Source organism: Brassica napus, chromosome C4, assembly GCF_020379485.1.
Source record: "Brassica napus cultivar Da-Ae chromosome C4, Da-Ae, whole genome shotgun sequence".
NCBI classification, from domain to species: domain Eukaryota; kingdom Viridiplantae; phylum Streptophyta; class Magnoliopsida; order Brassicales; family Brassicaceae; genus Brassica; species Brassica napus.
This window is the reverse complement of record NC_063447.1, coordinates 50300185-50322964: the sequence shown is the minus strand read 5'-3', so window position 1 is coordinate 50322964 and position 22780 is coordinate 50300185. Positions and strand designations below refer to the sequence as shown.

The 22780-nt window shown below is 35.0% G+C and overlaps 1 long non-coding RNA gene and 1 pseudogene across 1 annotated transcript; both read right to left on the bottom strand.

The window, feature by feature from the left end:
* Window positions 1-15606, bottom strand: part of LOC125586160 — a 30557-nt pseudogene extending 14951 nt beyond the window's left edge.
* A 5265-nt stretch (window positions 15607-20871) lies between these two features.
* Window positions 20872-21804, bottom strand: LOC125586364. The gene is made up of 2 exons (XR_007322858.1): window positions 21458-21804; window positions 20872-21319 (listed from the first exon to the last, which is right to left on the bottom strand). It is a non-coding gene; the product is annotated as an uncharacterized LOC125586364 (long non-coding RNA).
* Between the last annotated feature and the right edge of the window lie 976 nt (window positions 21805-22780).

The following is a 22780-nucleotide window of genomic DNA, read 5'->3' as shown; positions in this document are numbered from 1 at the left end:
AATCTTCCCCTCTAAAATGATCATTTACCATCTGCTCAGTACCTACACCATAATCTACATCCGTTCTAATTGGTTCTTCTAATCTAACCGCTGGCTGAGGTTCACTAGTACTACCATGTTCATAATCAGTTTCCCCATGATGATACCAAATTTTGTAACTTCGTGTAAACCCACTCAAATATAGATGAGTCCAAACATCCCACTCTTTAATAACCTTTCTATTTTTACAATTAGAGCAAGGACATCTTAACATACCTGTTTTTGCTTCCGGTTGTCGGTGAACTAACCCCATGAATTCAGTTATACCTCGTTGGTATTCTTCCGTAAGCAATCTCGTGTTCGGATCCAAATGAGGTCGATCGATCCAAGAACGAAAATAATTTGAAGAAGACATATTTTTTATGAATCAAATTCGTGTGTAAATAGAGTAAGAGGGAGGATGAAGATATGAAGTGAATGAAGAGGAAGAGGAGTGCTTGTATTTATAGTTTAAATCCTGCCGACATACCGAGGAAATTCCGACGGAATTCCGACGGACAAAACTAGTTCGTCGGAATTTCCTCGGAATTTTGTAAAATCCCCCAACGGCTCTCCAACGGCTATAATATTTCCTCGGAATTCATCGGTTTTTTCCGAGGAACAGAGTTTTCCTCGGAATTTCCTCGGAATATTACGACGGACTGTAGTTTCCTCGGAATCCCGTCGGTATATTCCGAGGAAATTCCGAGGAAACCCAATTTTGTGTTTCCTCGGAATTTCCTCGGAAATTCCTCGATATATTCCGAGGATTTCATTTTCCGTCGGAATGTCCGTCAGAATATCGCTGTTTTCTTGTAGTGTAAGAACCGATTTGTACCCGACTTAAAAACAAGTATATCTAAAACTATGATGTTTTTGTGTTCTATTTTATATATATTATTTTATGATTTAGTTGAAATATCTTTTGTTAACAACATTTGTTATTATTTTTTAACATTTTTAAAGTAATATAAAGCTTTAAAATGTAAAATTTAGAGTTTTAAAATATTTTATTTTAATTATTAATAGTTTTATTTAAGTTGTTTTGTAAAATTTTAGATATATATGACAAATATTCAACTAAAGTTGATGGAATTGGGTATATCATGTCCTTTTCAGATCCTAAATATCCGAACCCGACCTGGACCCGAAAAATTGAAGGTATTTTATGGGTATTTTAATTATAGACCCGAACCGACCAGGACCCGAGAAGAACCGACCCGAATCCGAACCAAAAATTTCTAAGTAGGTATTGGGTCTAAATATTTAGGACCCGAAAAAACCCGGACCCAAAAGGAACCGGCCCGAACCCGACCCGAAGATCCGAACACACAGGACTACATGCCACTCTTACATTTATGCATAAAATAATTAATTAATATTGATTAAAAATATTATCCAATCGTATTACATCATCTAATGTCCAGTCCTTTGCAGCATTTAATACCTTATACTATCTACATATATCCTATATTCTCTCTGCGATTGTATCTGGGTTTACTTTCCTCTTTTTGTTGCTTCTTAATAAAACCAGACAAACGTTTTTTTTTTAAGATATAGTTATATGTTCAAACCAAACTTTAATCAAAGACCGGTGCGTCTTGGTTTTACATTAACAGCCGTGTTTTACATTAACAGCCGTGTTTTTAGTATTTAAGTATCTAACTATATTGAAACCTTTCACATTTATTCTAATTCTCACATTTTCTTAAAACATATCAAAATAACTCAACACAATTCAGCCCCAGTTTACTAATTTTAATGCAGATATATTTTCTATTTTTTTAAAAAAAAAATATGTATAAAGTGTGAATAATTTAGAGAATAATTAATTAAATTATAAGTACTCTATTCAAACTATAAAATTATTGATAATTTTCTTCCCAACTTTTAAATTTTATCTATTTGATTACCTTAGTTAAATAGTTTTATATCAAATATTATAAAACAGATTGACATTCATTTAACAACTGATAAGGTATATAACATATATGAATATAAAGTTTTTGAGAATAAAGTACGTAAACAATATTATTGTTAATTTAGACAATCTATACCATCAAATTTTAAATAAATAATTTAATAATTTATGATATATACCAAATTTTTGTCTATACAAAAAATGAAAAACATTCACTCTTATGCACCGATTACAAATTTCTTAATCATCTGGCAAATAATGTTATGCTGGAGAAAATTTAATGTTTTTAATTATTTTTTAATTAGGTGAGCAATTGAAAAAAAAATCCGCTTTTAAAGTGCGGATCAAAATTTAGTTTATATTATTTTTATTTACAACTTTGTATTTTATTACATTTTCTATTGTGCCTTATTATTTGTTTCCAATATATGTATTATTTCTAAATGATTTTAACAATATATCATATCCCATTATAGCATTCTCTTTTGATCAAAAACAACAAACAATATGACAATGAAATATTTTAATGATACCGTTGTGTATTGCTAAATTTTAAAAGAATCTGATAATAGTATTTTAGTTGAAAATATCTATGTTAAATTAAAAAAAGTGTAATGCACTCTTATGTTTATGTCACAGTAGTGGAACCTAATACAAATAAAATCTACTACTGTCACTATACACTAAATACATCATAAAATTTTCATGCAAATGTAAAATAATAAATAAAATTCAGAAATAATGATATATATTGAAAAATTTAAGAAATTACAAAAGAAACATTCCGCGTTTTCAAAACGCGGGTCAGAATCTAGTTATTACTTAAAATAGTGTTATATTTACTGTTTATCCATGTAAATTACAAATGATTCAAAACTAATAATCAAGTAAAAATATATTAATGAATTACTACGATTTAGTTTGGTCATAAATAGTTATTTACATGCATAAAATTTCAGAATATTACTGATTATGTTCACTTATGCAACTCCGGACTAACAACACTGTTTTATTTGTTTCCTAAAATAACATACATAAAATTTGGCGTAATTTTATGAAAATATATTATGAATACAAGACAATAAATCAAATTAAATGCAGCTAATAAATTTAATCGGATTTTAACTTTTTTAAGAACATGAAACATTAATCTTCAGTTGAGATGAAAACAAGCAATCTCATATATCCGAAAATAATTGATCAAATTAGGTATAAGCAAAATCAGGTGTTTCTTTTTTTTTAAAATATAAATTTTTATTCATACATATAAATTAAAAAGGCTTAATATTAAAATATTATACAAATATAATAAATTATATATTTTTGAAATATTTACATACTTGCATGAGCGCGGGAGTTCAGCTAGTTGAATTTTGTTATAAGTTTGCTTATAATATAATTTTAAAGTGTATGACAAATAATTTTGTTAAAGAAGAAAAGTTTAAAGTCACTTTATATGTGAAAGTGAAATTTTGTTAAAAGTTTTCTTATAATATAATTTTAAAGTGTATGACAAATAATTTTGTTAAAGAAGAAAAATTTAAACTCACATCTGAAAGCGACAAATTGAAACTAGTTTTTTTCTGAAATGATTTTAGTTACGCTTCAAAGCAAAGAAAGCTGAGGTTAAAACCAATTTGCCCATTTCATCCATACCGGTGAATATGCTCTTTTCTAGTCAGTAAACATCTCTCATCCTGACTTCCGTCCTTCTTATATCTTCCAGGCTTTTTGCGGTCCAAGCTATGACAGTCTCATACCCGAATAAGATGATCAAATGAGATTAAGAAAATATATCCGATTTTTTTTTTATATTTCAGGTATTTTTTTTTTCAGAATTTTCAACTTTGTATATATTTCTGGTATTTTTTGAATTTTCAAATATATTTTTATTTTTTCGGTTGATTTTTTTGTTATATTTTCAGGTACTTTATATATAAATCTCATTTGTCATTGAATCAAATTATGTAAGAAAATAAGAAAATATATTTGTTTCTGAATGATTTAGAAAATTTTATAATAGATGCAAAGTTTACTTTAATATATTTTGTTATCCCCTATATATTAAAAGAAAAGCATTACAAGATTTGAGTTAGCCATGTGTCATCACCACAATGAGTTTTAGAATCCTTAGAGAAATAAGTTGGTTCATCTAAATATATAATAAGATTTTTATTAAACTAACCATAAATTTATTATTAATGTTCTTCATTATTTCTTTAAATAAAAATTATGGAATTACCTAATGTGGCTAAAGTATATATGAAAATTAATTATTTTGACTAATAAATATTTAATAAAAATTATTGTAACCTATATCATAATTTTTTAATTTAAAATTAATAAAATATATTAAAAAACCACATTAACCATTTAATAAAATTTTAGATTTTTCTGTATATGTTATATTTTTATTTTTTTAAACGACTATAAATTACTAAAACTGTTAAAAGTTTCACATTAAAATTTTTGTGATCCATACTTTAAAATTTTTGTTATGATAAGATACAAATGATTATAAAATTATATAAGTAGGAAGTATAATTTTATTAATATTAAGATTAAAAGATATATGTATATTAATATCTTTTAAATTAAACTATATAGTATATATTATATACCATAAATATACATAAATATTTTAATTTCGAAATTTGCTTTGAACAAAACAAAAATTGATAAAAGTTTTGAACAAATATTGACAACTTAATATTAAATTTTAAACTTTGCATTGATTTTTTTTTTATCAAAAATATAAATTACTAAAATTATTAATCCCACAAAAATTTTTTTGTTGTAAGTGATTTTAAGTTTTTGTTATAAAAATATACAAATAATAACCGATGCCGAACTGAACCAATGACTTTTCGGTTTAATTCGACAGATTTTTCTTAATCCGAGATAACCGGAAAACCGTACTAACCGAACCAAAGTATCCGGAATAACTGTACTCGCAGGCCTACTCTAAACCGTCGCCTCCTCCATTTACAAATTGGGGGCCTATTTACATATAAAAATTTTTAAAAATTTTGGGGGCCCAAGGCGAATGTTTCATTGGGCTTGGCCCAGGGCCGGCCCTGAACGAACCCTAAGTCTCACGTGCTTAGGTAAAACCGTAAAAGTTGTTGGAGAAGAAAGGAAAGGTACATTCTTTCTTTACTATTGGGCTTTTGTACTCTACTAAAACATTAAGACCATGTTCGTTTTTTTATCTAAATATTCAGACGCAAATATACAAATATTGTCGTTTGGACACTGTTCAAGATGCTGCATGTAAATATAAAATTTACCAAAACCGTAAGAACGTGTGTTCCCACCAAAACCGTAAGAACATGTGTTCTTTTCGAAACCGTAACATTATTTTTTTGTTAAAAACCGTAAAATTAAGTTTTCCTTCAAAACCATAAGATCATGTTTTCTCACCATAACCATAAAATCGTTTTTCGTCAAAACCATAAACCAAGTTATTCTCCAAAACCATGAAATCATATTATCCCATCAAAATCTCAAAATTTCAAAATTTCAAAATTGAATTTTCCGCCAAACAGCAAAATTATGTTAATTTAATTTTTAAGATATATAAATTTGTTTAGGAGATAATTTTTGTTAATTTATTTTTACATTAATAATTTTCTAAAGAGCTAACATATACTTCTTTAAAGGGGTTTTCTCTTTATATTGACTAAGATTATTTGATATGGATTCTCGTTTTTGATATATATATTTATGTTAGTTTGTATGTTAATTTTTCAGATATTTAAGTATTGATATTAAGTTAATTTCTAATTTCTAATTTACCTTACTTTATATTGACTTCTATTTATATTAAGAAAAAAATATTTTTGAAATTACTATCATTTTGGAAAATAATAAAATTAAAATTAAAAAAACATACAAGATTTTCCGAGGAAATTCCGAGGAACAATTCAGATTGTCGATAGATCGATGGGATACTCTCATCGATCGATCACAATCTTACGGCCCGGGCCATCTTAGTAATCGATCGATTTGTTTTTGTTCAAAAACGCATCGATCGATGCGTTTTTTTAAAAAAAATTACGTTTTGAAACCCCAAACACTAGTTCGTCGGAATTTCCTCGGAATATTCCGAGGAAATTTCGAGGAAGAAGAGGGTTTCCTCGGAGTTCCCTCGGAATAATCCGAGGAAATTCCGAGGAAATAGGGTTTTTAAACCGAAAACAACGTTTTGCCGTTTGAATAACACCTATATAACCCTTATTAAGTGTCTTACGTTCATTATGAAGTCAAAAATTTGTTCCTTACCGTATAATTAACACTTTTCCGATTGTATGAACGAAATCTCGCAACATAAGAGAAACACTTATACCTTTTAACGAACGGTAAAGGGAATACTTTCAATTAGTTTTGAAATTTGTTATTTCATGGTTTATGCTCATGTATACAAAGAATCCTCAATGGTATGCATTACAATTGTATAAGAAATGAAATACGGCAAAAAAAATTGATGTTTTGAAACCCCAAACACTAGTTCCTCGGTATTTCCTCGGAATATTCCGAAGAAATTCCGACGGATATTTTACTATCCGTCGGAATTTCCTCGGAATATTTTCATTTTACCGGGCAAATATTTCGCGAAAATTGAAATTAGAATTCCGACGGAATTCCGACGGATAATGTCCGTCGGACCCTAGGTTTTATAACCACGAGCCTCTTCTTCTTCCCCATTTCTCTCTTCTTCCTCTGTGCCTCCTCTCCCTCCTCTCCGGCGAAAACCCCCTTCTCTCCGACGATATCTCCGGCGATCTCCCTCTTCTCTTACACAAATCATGTAAGGACCCTATCCCACTCTCTTAGGTTCTATTTGTTAGGTTTTTGTGTAGTTTTGATAGATTTTTGTTAGGGTGATTGGTTAGGATTGTGATTTGGTTGTATAATAGGTTTAGAATTGTGATTTGGTTGAATAATTTGTTTTGTTGAATTGATTTAGAATTTTTTTATAATTTTTTTATTTTTTGTATTTATAAAATCGATTTTTGTATATAAAATCGATTTTTGTATTTTACAAAACGATTTTTCTATATAAATTTGATTTTTTGGATTTTACAAAAAAAAATTCTATATAAATTCGATTTTTTGGATTTTACAAAACATTTTAAATATCTATAAAACTTTTTTGTGATTAAATACTATTATTTGGGATTTAAAAATATGTTTCATATATATATATATTATTAAAACTATTTTTGTAATTATTAAACAATTTTTATTTATTAAAACTATTTTTGTTTATTAGAACTATTTTTATATATTTATTAAAAAAATTTAATATATATAAATCTTTTTCTGTGATTAAATTATTTGGGATTTTTTTTTAATAAAAAAAATTAATTTATATATTTCTGTATTTATTAAATATATTTTTTTTAATTTACAGGTCTCATGATGATCAGACCCGGCCTCGACAGCGTCGTGGTCGTGGTGGTACGGGGAGCCAGTCTCGGGATTCCAGCCATTTTCAGGATTCCCCTTCGCCCCACAGCTCCAACCATACATCTCCCTCTGCTGCACCCGCTCATGCTCCTCTCGCTCCCGCTGCTGCATCCGCTCCTGTTCCTCCGGGTCCTCCGGGAGTGATGAGGGTTGCGGAGTTGGTTCAACAGCCCGGTCGTGACCATCTTCCGTATCTCACTCCGTATCCACATGGACGGGGTCAAACATGGTAATTAAACATTTTTTTTCTTTAAATTTGGATTCATTATTAACCGTTTGTTCTTTTAATAAGGTTCAACCGATCCGGGAACGGGATCAGCGCATGGATCAACCGTATGATGTACTCGGCCCTCGACAGTGGACATCCGACTTTCACTCACTTCCCAACCGACAAGCAGGTTCTGTGGTTTCGTCAGTTTGCGGTAAGTATTCTAATTTTTTACTTATATTTTTAATCTTTAATATAAATTTTCTACTAATTGTGTTTTTTTTTCAGCAAGAGTTCAACTGGAATTCCGATGAGACGCTCTTTATCTATCACCACTTCGTCCATAAAGTAATGGACAACTATGGGAAGCAGATCCACGAGTGGAAGAAGAAGTGGGAAATCAATAAGGTTCGATTTAATTTATTAAACAATTTTTTAATTTATTAAACTATTTTTTAATTTATTAAACTTTTTCTTTTTTTTTTTAATTAAAAGGTCCCAAAGTCGATGAACGATACGGTCTGGAAGGAGTTGTGTGCGCATTGGGATAAGGAGGAGACGAAAGAAACTTCTTCCACCAACTCCACCAACCGCAGGAGCGACCGTAAAGGGAAGGGCATCTACAAGCATAACTTGGGTGCTCAATCTATTGCCACTCTCGGAGATCGCATGGTAAGTTCAACCGCTTTTTCTTCAATTATTTGAGTTTCAGAATTTAAATTTATTGTGCATTTCTTCTAATTTCTAATGTTTCTTTAATTTTATGTTTTTTTTCAAGGCGGAAGAAAATGATGGCGAGCCGGTCGATGATCTCGCCCTAATGAGGAGGGCGTATACCAACAAGAAGACCGGCCAGATTGATGACGGTCTTGTGAGGGACGTGGTCGACCTGGTCCAAACTCAGGTGGTAGACGAAGTGTCTCAGCTTCAAACCGAGGATGACGCTTCGACGGCTTCGACCAACTTGTCCCGGTTTCGAATCAACGAAATCGTTGAATCCGTAAGTTCTTTTTTTTTTAAGTTCAATTTATTTATTTCTTGGTTTAAATTTCTAAATTTGGCTTTTTTCTATTCAGTCGGTTCCAAAGAAGAAGGGACGTTTGTTCGGTTTGGGTCGTCGCACCCGGTCGGTTCCTCCTTCTTCTGCACCACCGCCCTTTGTTGATCCAGAAGTACTTACGGCTCAGTTGAAGGACAAAGATGATCGAATATCTTTGTTGGAGACCCAGATGGCGGCTCAACAGGCGGGCTATGAGGCACAGAGGAGGCTGAACCAGCAAATGATGGAGATGATGCAGAGGATGTACCCGAACGAGGTGTTCCCGGACGTGCCAGACCCGTAGTTTTTTTTTCCCCAATCTCGGAATGTTTTATTTTTATTTGTGAAACTTTGAATATTAATTAGTATGATTTCAATTTTACTTTTAATTTCATATTTTCGAATTTAAATTTCAGAAATTTTATTTTTTCAAAAAAATTAATATTTTTTACATTTCGAGGAAATTAATTATATTTTTCACTACATCGATCGATGCGTTTTTGAACAAAAACGCATCGATCGATCCGTTTTTTTTTTAAAATATAGCGAGGGACATTTCCCTCGGAATTTTCCGAGGGACAACTCCCTCAGAAAATTCCGAGGAACGGATCCCTCGGAATATACCGAGGGAACAGTTCCTCGGAATAAACCGAGGAAAAAGTCCGTCGGTATACTCCTATCGATCGATGTATATATGTCCAAACACGCATCGATCGATGAACTTCCGAGGAATTATCCCGACGAAGTTCTACCTCGGTATATTCCGAGGACTTTTCCGACAAACAAGGGATCCTCGGAATTTCCTCGGAATTCCGTCGGAAAATTCCGAGGGATTTCAGAGGAAAAAAGAAATTCCGAGGAATTATTTCCGACGACGTATTTCGTCGGAATTGCGTCGGAATAACGATATTCCGACGAAATTCCGACGATTTTTTCCCTCATAATCCTTGATGTTTTCTTGTAGTGAAAATCAAAAACTTCGCCAAGGACATCTGTTTTTAATAAGAAACAATCTAGATAAGTTTATAGAGTACATTACACATTACTAATTCGCTTGAATATAATTATATAGAATACATTTTGATTGAGCAAAAAAAGAGAGTACATTTAGAAAATCGTTATGGACATCAAGAAAAATGCTTTCAGTGTTCCATTGACAATATCATCACATCTCGCAAGACAAATAAATTTTTACACCCTACAGAATCAAACAGTTTGTATTTAAGTACAAAACTATTTGTAGTGTAGAGAAGTAATGTGCATTCATATACAGAGAAGTAACTTACTGTTTGGTAAGCAAGAATACATTCAAGTGTCTCCCCCCCATAAATTGTGTTTTGCTTCCACGAGTTTTATACGGTTTTACATTAAGTAGTAGACTAGTAGGTGTAACATTTTTTGGTTCGCCATTTCTAGGGGTGTTTTGAGAATTTGATTGTGAATTGTCATTCACTACAAGAAAACAGCGTAATTCTGACGGAAAATAAGATCCTCGGAATATTCCGACGAATTTCTGAGGAAATTCCGAGAAAACCCAAAATATACCGATGAAATACCGAGGAAATCATATTCCTCGGAAAACACCGACGAATATCCGAGGATATATTATAGCCGTTAGAGAGCCGTTGGGGGATTTTAAAAATTCCGAGGAAATTCCGAGGAAAGAGCCGTTGCCGTCGGTATTCCGTTGGAATTTCCTCAGTACTGTCGGCAGCATTTCATCTATAAATACCCGCACCCCCAACCTCTTCATTCACTCCATTTCTTCATCCTCTCACATACTATATTTACACACGAATTTGATTGAAAAAAGCATGTCTTCTTCAAATTATTATCGTTCTTGGATCGATCGACCTCATTTGGATCCGAACACGGGATTGCTTACGGAAGAATACCAATGAGGTATAACCGAATTCATGAGGTTAGTTCAACGACAACCGGAAGCAGAAACGGGTATGTTAAGATGTTCTTGCTCTAATTGTAAAAATATAAAGATTATTAAAGAGTGGGATGTTTGGACTCATCTATATTTGAATGGGTTTACACGAAGTTACAAAATTTGGTATCATCATGGAGAAACTGATTATGAATATGGTAGTACTAGCGAACCTCAGCTTGCGGTTAGGTTAGAAGAACCAATTAGAATGAATGTAGATTATGGTGTAGGTACTGAGCAGATGGTAAATGATCATTTTAGAGAGGAAGATTTACCCAATGCAGAAGCTATGAGATTTTATGATATGTTGGATGCTGGAAAGCAACCCTTGTACCAAGGTTGCAGAGATGGTCATTCAGCTTTATCATCTGCAACAAGACTGATGGGCATTAAAACATATTATAATTTGGATGAAGACTGTGTGGATGCGATTGCTGATTTTGTAAAAGATATTCTACCTGAGGATAATGTAGCCCCTGGTTCATACTACGAGGTTCAGAAATTGGTAGCTGGTCTTGGTTTATCGTATAAGGTAATAGATGTATGCAGCGATAACTGCATGATTTATTGGAGGACGGATGAACATCGGGCTACATGCAAATTTTGTGGAAAGGCTCGTTATAAAGATACGAGTGAAAGAGTTCCAGTGCCATTTAAAAGGATGTGGTATTTGCCTTTGACGGAAAGGTTGCAGAGGTTGTATCAGTCTGAACGCACAACGCAACCAATGAGATGGCATGCGGAGCATTCAACAAATGGTGAGATTAGACATCCTTCAGATGCAAAAGCGTGGAAGCATTTCCAATCAAAATACCCCAACTTTGCGTATGAGAGAAGAAATGTCTACCGTGGATTATGTACTGATGGTTTCAGCCCGTTTGGCAAGAGTGGAAGACAGTATTCTCTATGGTCAGTCATTCTTACACCATACAACTTACCGCCAAACTTGTGCTTGCGACGAGAGTTTTTGTTTCTCTCCATTCTCGTTCCCGGACCAGAGCATCCTTAGAGATCACTTGATGTGTTTCTTCAGCCACTAATATATGAGTTGCAACAACTATGGGCTCAAGGTGCTGAAACATACGATGTTTCATGTAAAGAAAACTTTCAAATGCGGGCAGTACTTATGTGGACAATAAGTGATTTTCCAGCATATGGTATGTTATCTGGATGAACAACGCATGGAAGGCTATCATGTCCATATTGTCAAGATAACACTGATGCTTTCCAACTAAAACACGGAAGGAAAACGTGTTGGTTTGACTGTCACAGGAGATTCCTACAACCTGATCATCCATATCGTAGGAGTAGGAATTTGTTTACGAAGAATAAGAGGGTGTTTGACAGTTCACCTCCAGAAATTTGTGGGGCAGATTTGTCGACACAACTAAGAGATTTTGGTGCAGAAAGGACGCAAGACCTAGGTGGACATGTGCATTATCCGGTAGATGCTGTTGGAGAACTACATAACTGGCACAAAAAGAGTATTTTCTGGGATCTGCCATACTGGAAGGATCATCTGCTGAGGCATAATTTAGATGTCATGCATATTGAGAAGAACTTTTTTGACAATCTCATGAACACGATCCTTAACGTTCAAGGTAAAACAAAGGATAATTTGAAGTCAAGACTGGATTTAGTCGATATATATGCTCGTTCTGAACTTCATGTTGATGAGAATGATAGGGCTCCTTTTCCCATATACCGACTTGATGCAGAGGGAAAAGATGCGTTCTTTGATTGGATTTCAAACGATGTGGAATTTCCAGACGGTTACGCATCTAATTTGCGTAACTGTGTCGACAGAAAGGAAAGAAAGTTTATCGGCTTAAAGAGTCATGATTGCCATGTAATCATGCAGCACCTCCTTTCGTTTGCCTTCAAGGAACTATTACCACAGAATGTTCATGAAGCAATTGCAGGGATTAGTGCTTTCTTCCGCGATTTATGCACGAGATCAGTGACTCTTGAAGGTACTGAAAATTTGAAGACTAACATAGCTGTGATTCAGTGCAACCTTGAGAAGATATTTCCTCCATCATTTTTTGATGTTATGGAGCATCTTGTTATTCACCTGGGAAGAGAATTGGAACTTGGTGGTCCTGTGCAGTATAGATGGATGTATTTGTATGAGCGGTATATGTACCATTTGAAGAAGATGGTGAAAAATTATAGTAGGGTGGAAGGTTCTATAATCGCACAGATGATAAATTCAGAAACTTCAAACTTTGCCGAGTTCTACTTTCCAGCAGAAGTGCAGGCCAAAAACAGAAGACCTGCTCGGCATGATGATAGAGGCGAACGAGCAACATATCATGTTACGGTTCCAGACATCTTCACAGATGTTGGACGACTTAGCGAAAAACCAAAGGACCGTCGACTTACTGAGCAGGAGCGCAGTCATTTGCAAACATATTTGCTCACCAACTGCGAAGATGTTCTTCAATATGAGAGGTAAATAAATTAGCTTACAAATTTTGTTTTAACAAGTTGAAATTTAAATCTTAATTAATTAAATTATTGTCAACATATGTACAAGATTTTCATGGCAGAAAAGCGGTTCGAATATAGATACGCCACAGAGGAGGAACTTGAAGAACTGAAGCAGAGAGAATTTTCTGGATGGATGCTTACTTATGTGAGTGCTTTAAACAAATTAAAATATTATTTATCACATATTTATATTAATTCACATATATTGATATAACATATATATGTGCTATTAATAGGTGTCTGCTGGTATGACCAGAGGTGAAACATTTGACGATTGGGTATGCGAGATGGTGTGTGGAGCAGAGTATGTTGTGAAGTCATATCCGAGATTTTGTACTCGAGGATATGCATTCACAACTCAAAAGAGGAGACGTTCGAGTACGACTTATGATGCTGGCGTTTGTTCTGCATCTGGAGATGATGTATACTACGGAAACATACGGGAGATTAAGGAAATCAAGTATCCGGGCATGGTTGGATTGTGCTGTACTGTTTTCTATTGTGATTGGTACGACAACACTCCAGATCGAGGTGTGAGAACAAATGCATTTGGTGTTGCATCAGTACATTCGAGGCGAAAGTTGCAATATTATGATCCTTTCATTCTTGCTTCTCGGGCCGATCAGGTAATTAAATATACATATATCAATTATTCATAATGATTCATCATCATGTGTATTAATAACACTTATTTACAAATTAAATAATTTTTTTAATGTTACAGGTTTGTTATATCAAGTACCCCCGAGTTAGGAACAGAGATGATCCATGGGTCACTGTAACATCACTCAACCCGAGAGGCCGAGTTCAGGGAAGTTCTGAGCTGGAAAACCCACTACAACCAAACACATCCGGTAACTTAAGTGCAGCAGAAGATTTAGCTGCAGTTGGCCTTGTAGTCGGTTTAACCGACTTTGGAGAGGAAGTCGTCGTTCACGTAGAGGATGAACCAGAGATTGGAGAGTTTCACCAAGATCCAGATTCAGATTCATCTGGTGATGATGACTCGGAAACAGTGTAGCATCGCCTTTTTTTTTAATATAAGAATACCGAGGAAATTCCGAGGGATAATAGGATTTAGGGATTTCCTCGGAATAGTCCGAGACTTTTCCGACGATTTAGGGCTTTTCTTTTAGGGTTTATGTTTCCTCGGAATATTCCGAGTCTTTTCCGAGGAAGTAGAGTTTTTAAACCGAAAGCAACGTTTTGCAGTTTGAATAACACTTATATAACCCTTAATAAGTGTCTTAGACTGATTATGAAGTCAAAAATTTGTTCCTTACCCTATAATAAACACCTTCCGATTGTATGAACGAAATCCCCACAGCATAAGAGAAACACTTATACACTTTAATGAACGGTAAAGGGAATACTTACAATTCGTTTTGAAATTTTGTTATTTCAAAGTTTATGATCATCTATACAAAAATTCCTCAGTGGTACGCATTGCATTTGTATAAGAAATGATATAGGGAAAAAAAATTTTATGTATTGAAACCCCAAACATGTGTTCCTCGGAATTTTCTCGGAATAGTCCGAGGAAATTCCGACGGATATTTAAGTGTCCGTCGAAATTTCCTTGGAATATTTTCATTTAACCGGGCAAACCAGCCGCCAAATATTTCACGAAAATTGAAATTGAAAATACCGAGGAAATTCCGACGGATAGTTTCCGTCGGACCCTAGGTTTTATAAACACGAAACATTTCTTCTTCCCCATTTGTCTCTTCTTCCTCCAGCGATCTCTCTCTTCTTCCGGCGATCTCCCCCTTCTCTCGCGATGATCTCTCCGGCGAATCCTCTCTATTCCTACACAAATCATGTAAGGACCCTATCCCACTCTCTTAGGTTCTATTTGTTAGGTTTTTAAGTAGATTTGATGATTTTAGAAGTTTTTTGATAGATTTTTGTTAGGGTGATTGGTTAGGATTGTGATTTGGTTGTGTAAAAGGTTTAGAATTGTGATTTGGTTGGATAATTTGTTGTGTTGAATTGATTTAGAACTTTTTTATAAAATTTTTATTATTTTTGTATTTATAAAATCGATTTTGGATTTTACAAAACGTTTTTTATATATAAATTCGATTTTTGGATTTATAAAAGATGATTTCATATTTATAAAAATATTTATATTTATTAAAACTAATTTTTTATTTATAAAACATTTTTTTGATTTATAAACACTATTTTATTATTTTTTGTATTTATAAAAACTAATTTTAAATATGTTTTTCAATTAATATTTATTAAAACTATTTTTAAATATGTTTTTTTTTTAATTTATATATTTATTATAACTAATTGTAAATATTTTTTCAATTAATATTTATTAAAACTATTTTTAAATATGTTTTTTTTAATTTACAGGTCTACTGGTGATCAGACCCGGTCTCGATCTCGTCGTGCCTCACCAAGAGGTCGTAGTGGTACTGGGAGCCATTCTCAGGGTTCGTCCAGCCACTCTCAGGGTTCGTCCAGCCACTCTCGGGGGTCGAGCAGCCACTCTCGGGATTCTTCATTTCCCGCTCCGGTTTTTGCTCCCGCTGCTGCACCCCCTCCCGTTGCTGCACCCCCTCCCACTGCTGCACCCCTCCCGCTCCTCCAGTCGTTCCGAGAGTGATGACTGTTGCCCAGTTGGTTCAACAGCCCGGTCGTGAGCATCTTCCCTGTCTCACTCCGTGTCCAAAGGGACTACGTCAAACACGGTAATTAAAAGTCTTTTTTTTTTCCTTTCATTAAAATTTGATTCATTATTAATAATTTGTTTCTTATATTAGGTTCAACCGATCCGGGAACGGGATCAGCGCATGGATCAACAATATGATGTACTCGAACCTCAGCAAGGGATATCCGACTTTCACTCACTTTCCTGCCGAGGACCAGGAGATGTGGTTTCGTCAGTTTACGGTAAGTATTCTAATTTTTTTACTTATATTTTTAATCTTTAATATAAAATTTCTACAAATTGTGTTTTTTTCAGCAAGAGTTCACCTGGAATCCCGATCACACGAACTTTATCCGTGACGCCTTCGTCCATAAAGTTATGGACATCTATGGGAAGCAGATCTACGAGTGGAAGCATAAGTGGCTCATCAACCAGGTTTTTTTTTAATTTATTAAACAATTTTTTGAATTTATTAAACTATTTTTGGATTTATTAAACTATTTTATATTTTTTTTTATTAAATGTTCCCAAAGTCGATCAACAACACGGTCTGGGAGGAGTCGTGTGTGCATTGGGATAAGGACGAGACGAAAGCTACCTCCGTGACCAACTCCGCCAACCGCAAGAGCGATCGTGGCAGGAAGGGCATGTACAAGCACAATTTGGGTGCTCAGACTATTGCCACTCTGGGGGATCGCTTGGTAAGTTCAATCTCTCTTTTTTTTTAATTATTTAAGTATTTTTATTTTATTTTTTATGCATTTCTTCTAATTTTAAATGTTTGTTTAACTTTTGTTTTTTTAAGGCGGATGAAAATGATGGCTAGCCGGTTGATGATTTCGTCCTAATGAAGACGGCGCATACCAACAAGCACACCGGGGAGATTGATGATGGTGTTGTGAGGGATGTGCTCAGCCTTATCGAAACTCAGAAGTAAGACGAAGAGACCCGTCTATCTCAGTTTCAAACCGACCTGGACGCCACTTCGACGGCTTCGACGGCTTCGACCAACTTGTCCCGGATTCGAATCAACGAAATCGTTGAATCGGTATGTTCTTTATAAAAAAGTTCAATTCATTTATTTCTTTATTTTCATTTTATATTATTTAAATTTGTTTATTTTCTATTTCAGTCGGTTCCAAAGAAGAAGGGACGTTTGGTCGGCTTGGGTCGTCGAGCCCGGTCGGTTCCTCCTTCTGCACCACAGCCCTATGTTGATCCAGAAGTGCTTATGGACCAGTTGAAAGACTAAGATGACCGCATAGCTGCGTTGGATCAAAAGATGGCGGATCAAGAGGCGGGATGGGAGGCAACGAGGAAGCAAAACGAGCAAATGATGGAGATGATGAAGAGGATGTACCCGAACGAGCAGTTCCCGTAGTTTCTTTCTTTTTTTTTCAAAAACTCTGAATGTTTTATTTTGGTATGTACAACTTTGAATATTATCTAATATGTTTTCTATTTCAATTTTAATTTTATATTTTCGAATTTCAATTAAAAAAATAAATTTTTAATTTTTTAAAAAAAATTATTTTTGGGAATATTCCGAGGAAGTGTATCCCTCGGGATATTCCGACGACAACTTCCTCGGAATATTCCGAGGGCATATCTCCTCGGAATATCCTGACGGATACACTTCCTCGGAATATTCCGACGGCAAAGGTTTCTCAGAATATTCCGACGGCTGAGGTTCGTCGGAATATTATGATACCTCTTTTCTCTCGGAATGTTTCCGAGGACCGTTCCATCGGAAATATCCGAGGAGATACAGACGAACAGTCCTAGGAAATGTTTCTTCGGAATGTCCTCTGAATACCGTTATTCTGAGGACATACCGGCGATATTTGTCGTCGGAATCCTGGTGTTTTCTTGTAGTGATTGGATCATACTTGGACGACCTGGACCTCACCGGCTTTATGAAGCTCGTGAGTAAAGAAGAACTTAGGCAATATGTGCTTCGTCCTTTCACCTTTTATGTAACCGTCCTTGAGCTGAGCAATGCACGCAGCATTGTCCTCATACATCACGGTTGGCTTTTTGCACTCGGCCATCCCGCAATCAGCTCGGACGTGTTGGGTCATCGACCTCAACCAAGCACACTCGCGGCTGGCCTCATGTATGGCCAAGATTTCCGAGTGATTAGATGAAGTGGCCGCGATGGTTTGTTTCATGGAACGCCATGATATGGCCGTACCTCCATGTATAAAGACATATGCTGTCTGTGATCGAGCTTGATGTGGATCTGATAAATAACCAGCATCAGCAAAGCCAACTAAACCATCTTTGTTATGGTTGGTATAATATAGACCCAAGTCTTTCGTTCCTTGCAGGTAACGAAGAACATGTTTGATCCCATTTCAATGCCTCTGGGTCGGACATGAGCTAAACCTAGATTGTAGGTTCACGGCAAAGCTTATATCAGGCCGTGTGTGAGTTGCCAAGTACATTAAAGCTCCTATGGCACTGAGATATGGCATTTCGGGACCTAGGTCATCTTCATCGTCCATCTTGGGACGGAATGGGTCAGTGTCCAGGCCGAGAGACCTCACGACCATGGGACTGGTCAGAGAATGGCAATCGGCCATATTGAAACTCTTGAGTACCTTTTCAGTGTATGCCATCTGATGCACAAGGATCCCATCATTTATGTACTCAAGTTGTTATCCCAAACATAATTTTATTTTCCCGAGATCTTTCATCTCGAATTCTTTCTTAAGGTATTCAGCCGTTTGAAAAATTGTATCCAGAGGTTCCTAGGATATTCAGATCATATATTTCGATGATTATCAATATTGTTCTCGAGAACTTGCTGTACATTCAGCTCAATACCCTCTAGTACTTTCATTATCCAGTGGACCATATAAGTATGCAGTCACTATATCAGTTTGCTGCAAGTCTAATTTTTTCTCTTATATAGCCAGACTTATGAGAAATCTTAAAAGTAGTTGCATCCACCACATGGGAGTATATCTCCTCATAATCTATTATTGGTCTTTGTGAGAATCCTTATGCAACATTAGCTTTATAACTCACGATTTCTATTCCTCACTAGACCTATTTATATCCACTGGTTTTAACATCATATGGCGTCTTAATCATATGGCCAAATACGCCTTTCTTCTTTAAACTATTTAACCCCACGTTTCCATTCAATCTGTTCTACGAGTGCGCACTCTTATATTGACGTGGGTTCATGATCCTCGCTTATATTCATAAATTCAAGTGCTACTTTGTATCATCTTATGTCGACATTCCTTATTGTGTTCCATTATGCTCCAGACATGATATAATCGATTGAGATTCATTATTATCAAGACCTTTAATACTTTTCAGCTTGGTGTCCCAAGCTACATTGTTTGGTACCTGTACTTTAGAGCCGGCCGGCCTTATCTCTATGTCTGGGATGGTTTTCTTGACCTCGGATTTGTTTTATCATTCTATGCACCTTTCTCTTTTGTTTCCGAGGATTCTTATCTTTTGAAACTTATTGGTCTATCTTGTATAAACTCTGTAGCAACTTGACTGTGTCTCTCTTGGACATCAATTTAGTTGGTGCTTTACAAGCTGGTTTATATATGACTTAGTCATTCTTTTTCGGGTCAGCAAATGTGTATGGCATTTGATTAGCTAGTTTTGTAAATGTATAATCTTTGGACGTCTATTTCACATTCTTTAGTCTGAGGATCTTGCCAAAGACAATGATGGTCGATGTCATCCTGTTTCTCTTACCAGCTTATTATTTTCTCCCCTAATGTTGGATAGTCGGATCCATTAAACTTTGCAATCCGTGTTCTTGGCCACTAAATAGATCACTCATATTTGGCTCAAGGTACTTCATTATTTGTGGGAGATTCATATCCAACATATATCCCCATCCTCATCCTCTTCTAAGGATCCATCTTAGACGGCACATATATTTGTGGTGGCTTATCTAAATATCTCAAGATGTTATATGTCTGGCTCATGACTCGTAATAAATTTGAGATGGGAATATCTATGCTCACTTAATGGTCTGATGCTTATTAATTAAGATGCATGTAAATTCGTGTGTCCCCAAGCCTTGGACTAAGAGTTTGGACCTATGGGTAATGGTCAATACAGATTTATAAAAGGATTCAGCCAAGCTATATATAGTATGGACATGTGCGGATTTGTCCTCACTGCCCCCTCATGGACATACTATAATCTTTAAGTGCTTTGGGACATCATGGCCTAATGAGTTTCCCTTGTGTTCATGCTACACACGTGAGATTCTATGGGATAACTCTTTGTGCTCTTTCCAATATCTATTTCGCATCATGTTTTGGACCATGATGGCCAATCCGGTCATACCATAAAGTGTATAATTTCGTGGGTAAACCATTATGGTTACTGATAAAGGATAAGTTTAATCCTTAAGTGTTGTAGTACTTAAGATGTCAATCCAATCTCTAGTGATTCTAAGCACTAAGAATGCAAGCCATTTATCTCAATCTAAGTGCAATCAAATGATGTTTGTTTGTAACAAGTAATAGTGCGAAATAACTTGAGTTTTAATTCAAATATAACAAAGAAGAACCAATGGGTATATAGGCAATTGATTTCAAGGTGATAGTTCTAAATCAAGGCGTCTAACTTCAAATAATCTTAACTTTCTATAGGTCTAGATTTCATTCAATTTAGATTAATCCACTCCCGTGGTAGAAACCCTTATGCAATTATGAACTAAACATCAACTTCCGTTCGTTTTGTTCACTCAAACATACATTAAGTTCTAGTCTACTAACCATCTAGCAATCCTAACAACAATTCCTTGGTTATTCAAGCTAGAGCTTTACTAGGTCCATTCAAGCATTATGCAAACACTTTCGATGCCCTACAAACACTTAGAATCTAAATTAAAATGGCCAAAATTAATCTAGCATTAAGAATACTTAGTAAGCATAGAAATCTAAGCATTTAAGCATTAGAACACCTTAACTCTTCCCTAATCACCCATTAATCTACCTAACCCATTGATCCTAAGGGTGATTACTCACTAATCATCTTGTTTACACTTAATCCCATGATGGATAGAAGCATAACCAAGATGATATGATATATGAAAACAAAAAAACAGAAATTAGATGAAGAGAATGGCTAAAGGAAAACAAGACTTTATAACATAAACTTCAAGAACACTCCAAGAACAAATGTTTTTTCTCAAACTCTCAAAATACAAAATATGAAACTATAAAACTTTCACTCTCTACTCTTTGTTGTATTGTACTCTGTGTATTGTGTCTTCCTCCTTCCCCTTGCAGTCTCTTTTATAGCCTAAGTAAAGGAGGATGACAACACATCCATCATGTGAAAGCATAAAGCATAAAACACACTCATAAAAGTTATTCTCCACTTTCTTCCATTATAGAACACCTTTTGCCCCTTCATATGGCCAAAGTAGTCTTGCCTCTTCAGAAAAGGTAGAGAAAGTTAGGCCAAAAGAACCACCAAACTCATGATAGACAACCCATCCCCCATGTTGCAAGCTTTAAAGAGATAAAACTCACTCATTAAAGTTTTCTCCACTTTCTCCATGTTGCACACACCTTTAGAATACCAAAAATAAGAAGAATAATGAATAGTAATGAGTTTTATAGGTTTTAAGTGAATAAAAATGAGTCTAAAGGCTTAAAATTCGAAGGCTATTGTTGATGTTGCTAGGGTGGCCGCTAGGAATGTCATACTGATATGTGTGTAGTATTTTGATCATAAATCCCTCAATACAGCTCCAAACGACTTGAAACCACCTCCATTGTAAAGCTAACTCAATTTACCATGTCTTCCCAAAAGACAAGTTTCAAAAGATATCTTTAAGACCTTCATCCATGCTTGTCTTTCACACGTTCGGTTCAAGACTCCTCGAAAGCTCCTTTTGTGCTCTAATCACCTCCAAAACTCCAAACAATTCATCCAACACCTACAAGATGCAAATGTACATGCAATAGACTCTAAATGCAAATAAATGTAAGGTTAATGCATGAATATATATGAAATAACAAAGCTAAAACTATGCAAAATCACAACACATCAGTTACCATGACTATTTCCTCTATCATACTGATCTTGACATAGTCTAGATCAATAGAGAATGTAGGTATAGTTTTTTTTTTTTTTTTTTTAGGACTCATTATGGCCTTGGGCGATTTTATACGTATATCTGAAGGAACTCTTTGTTTTCTTCGTCCATTGTTTCAATATGGAAACCATTCATTCTTATATCTCTATATAATCTCAATGGGTTTTTTCTGGGTGAATATAAAGCATCCAAATGCTTACCCTTATACATATCTGGCCATAGCCCTTAATGTGTACCATACCCGTAAATCATATTGGCGTTTTCAAAAATCATTCATTCCTTTTATTAAGTTTTAATAAAACAAGTTGATAGAAATGAAAAACATAGAAATGAAAAACATCAAAACAAAGAACATAGAATTTAGATTACAAATGTCGAAATCAATCTTTAGTTTCTTTTTTTTTTTTTAGACAATCTGAAGTTTCATAATTCATAGGATCGTCCTTCTCATGATTGAAGTCGTTTTCATCATCTTGGTAAGTCATATGGGCTTCAGGATTCTTCCCTTTCAAGCTCTCTTGATAGAGGTCAACTAGATGCTTGGGAGTCCTACAAGTTTTAGCCCAATGATTGCTTATTCCACATCTATGGCACACGTATTTCTCTGATTTAGTCGAGTGTTGGGGTTTGAAAGAAGATCCACGGCCACGGCCATGGCCTCATCCAAATGAGCCACGGTCTCGTCCATGGTCTCGACCATTTCCTCTCCCGTGGCCAAAGATCTTCGACCGCGGCCACGTCCGTTCGATTTGTCTCGACCACGGCCATGCTGGCCGTTTCCTTGGACGTGGTTGGACTCTTTATTGTCCTCTGTAGCATGTGCATCAGGTAGTGGAGCTGATCCAAGTGGTCTCATCTGATTGTTTCTCATTAGTAATTCATTTTTCTGCTCAGCGAGCAAGAGACAAGAAATAAGATTAGCATAGGTTTT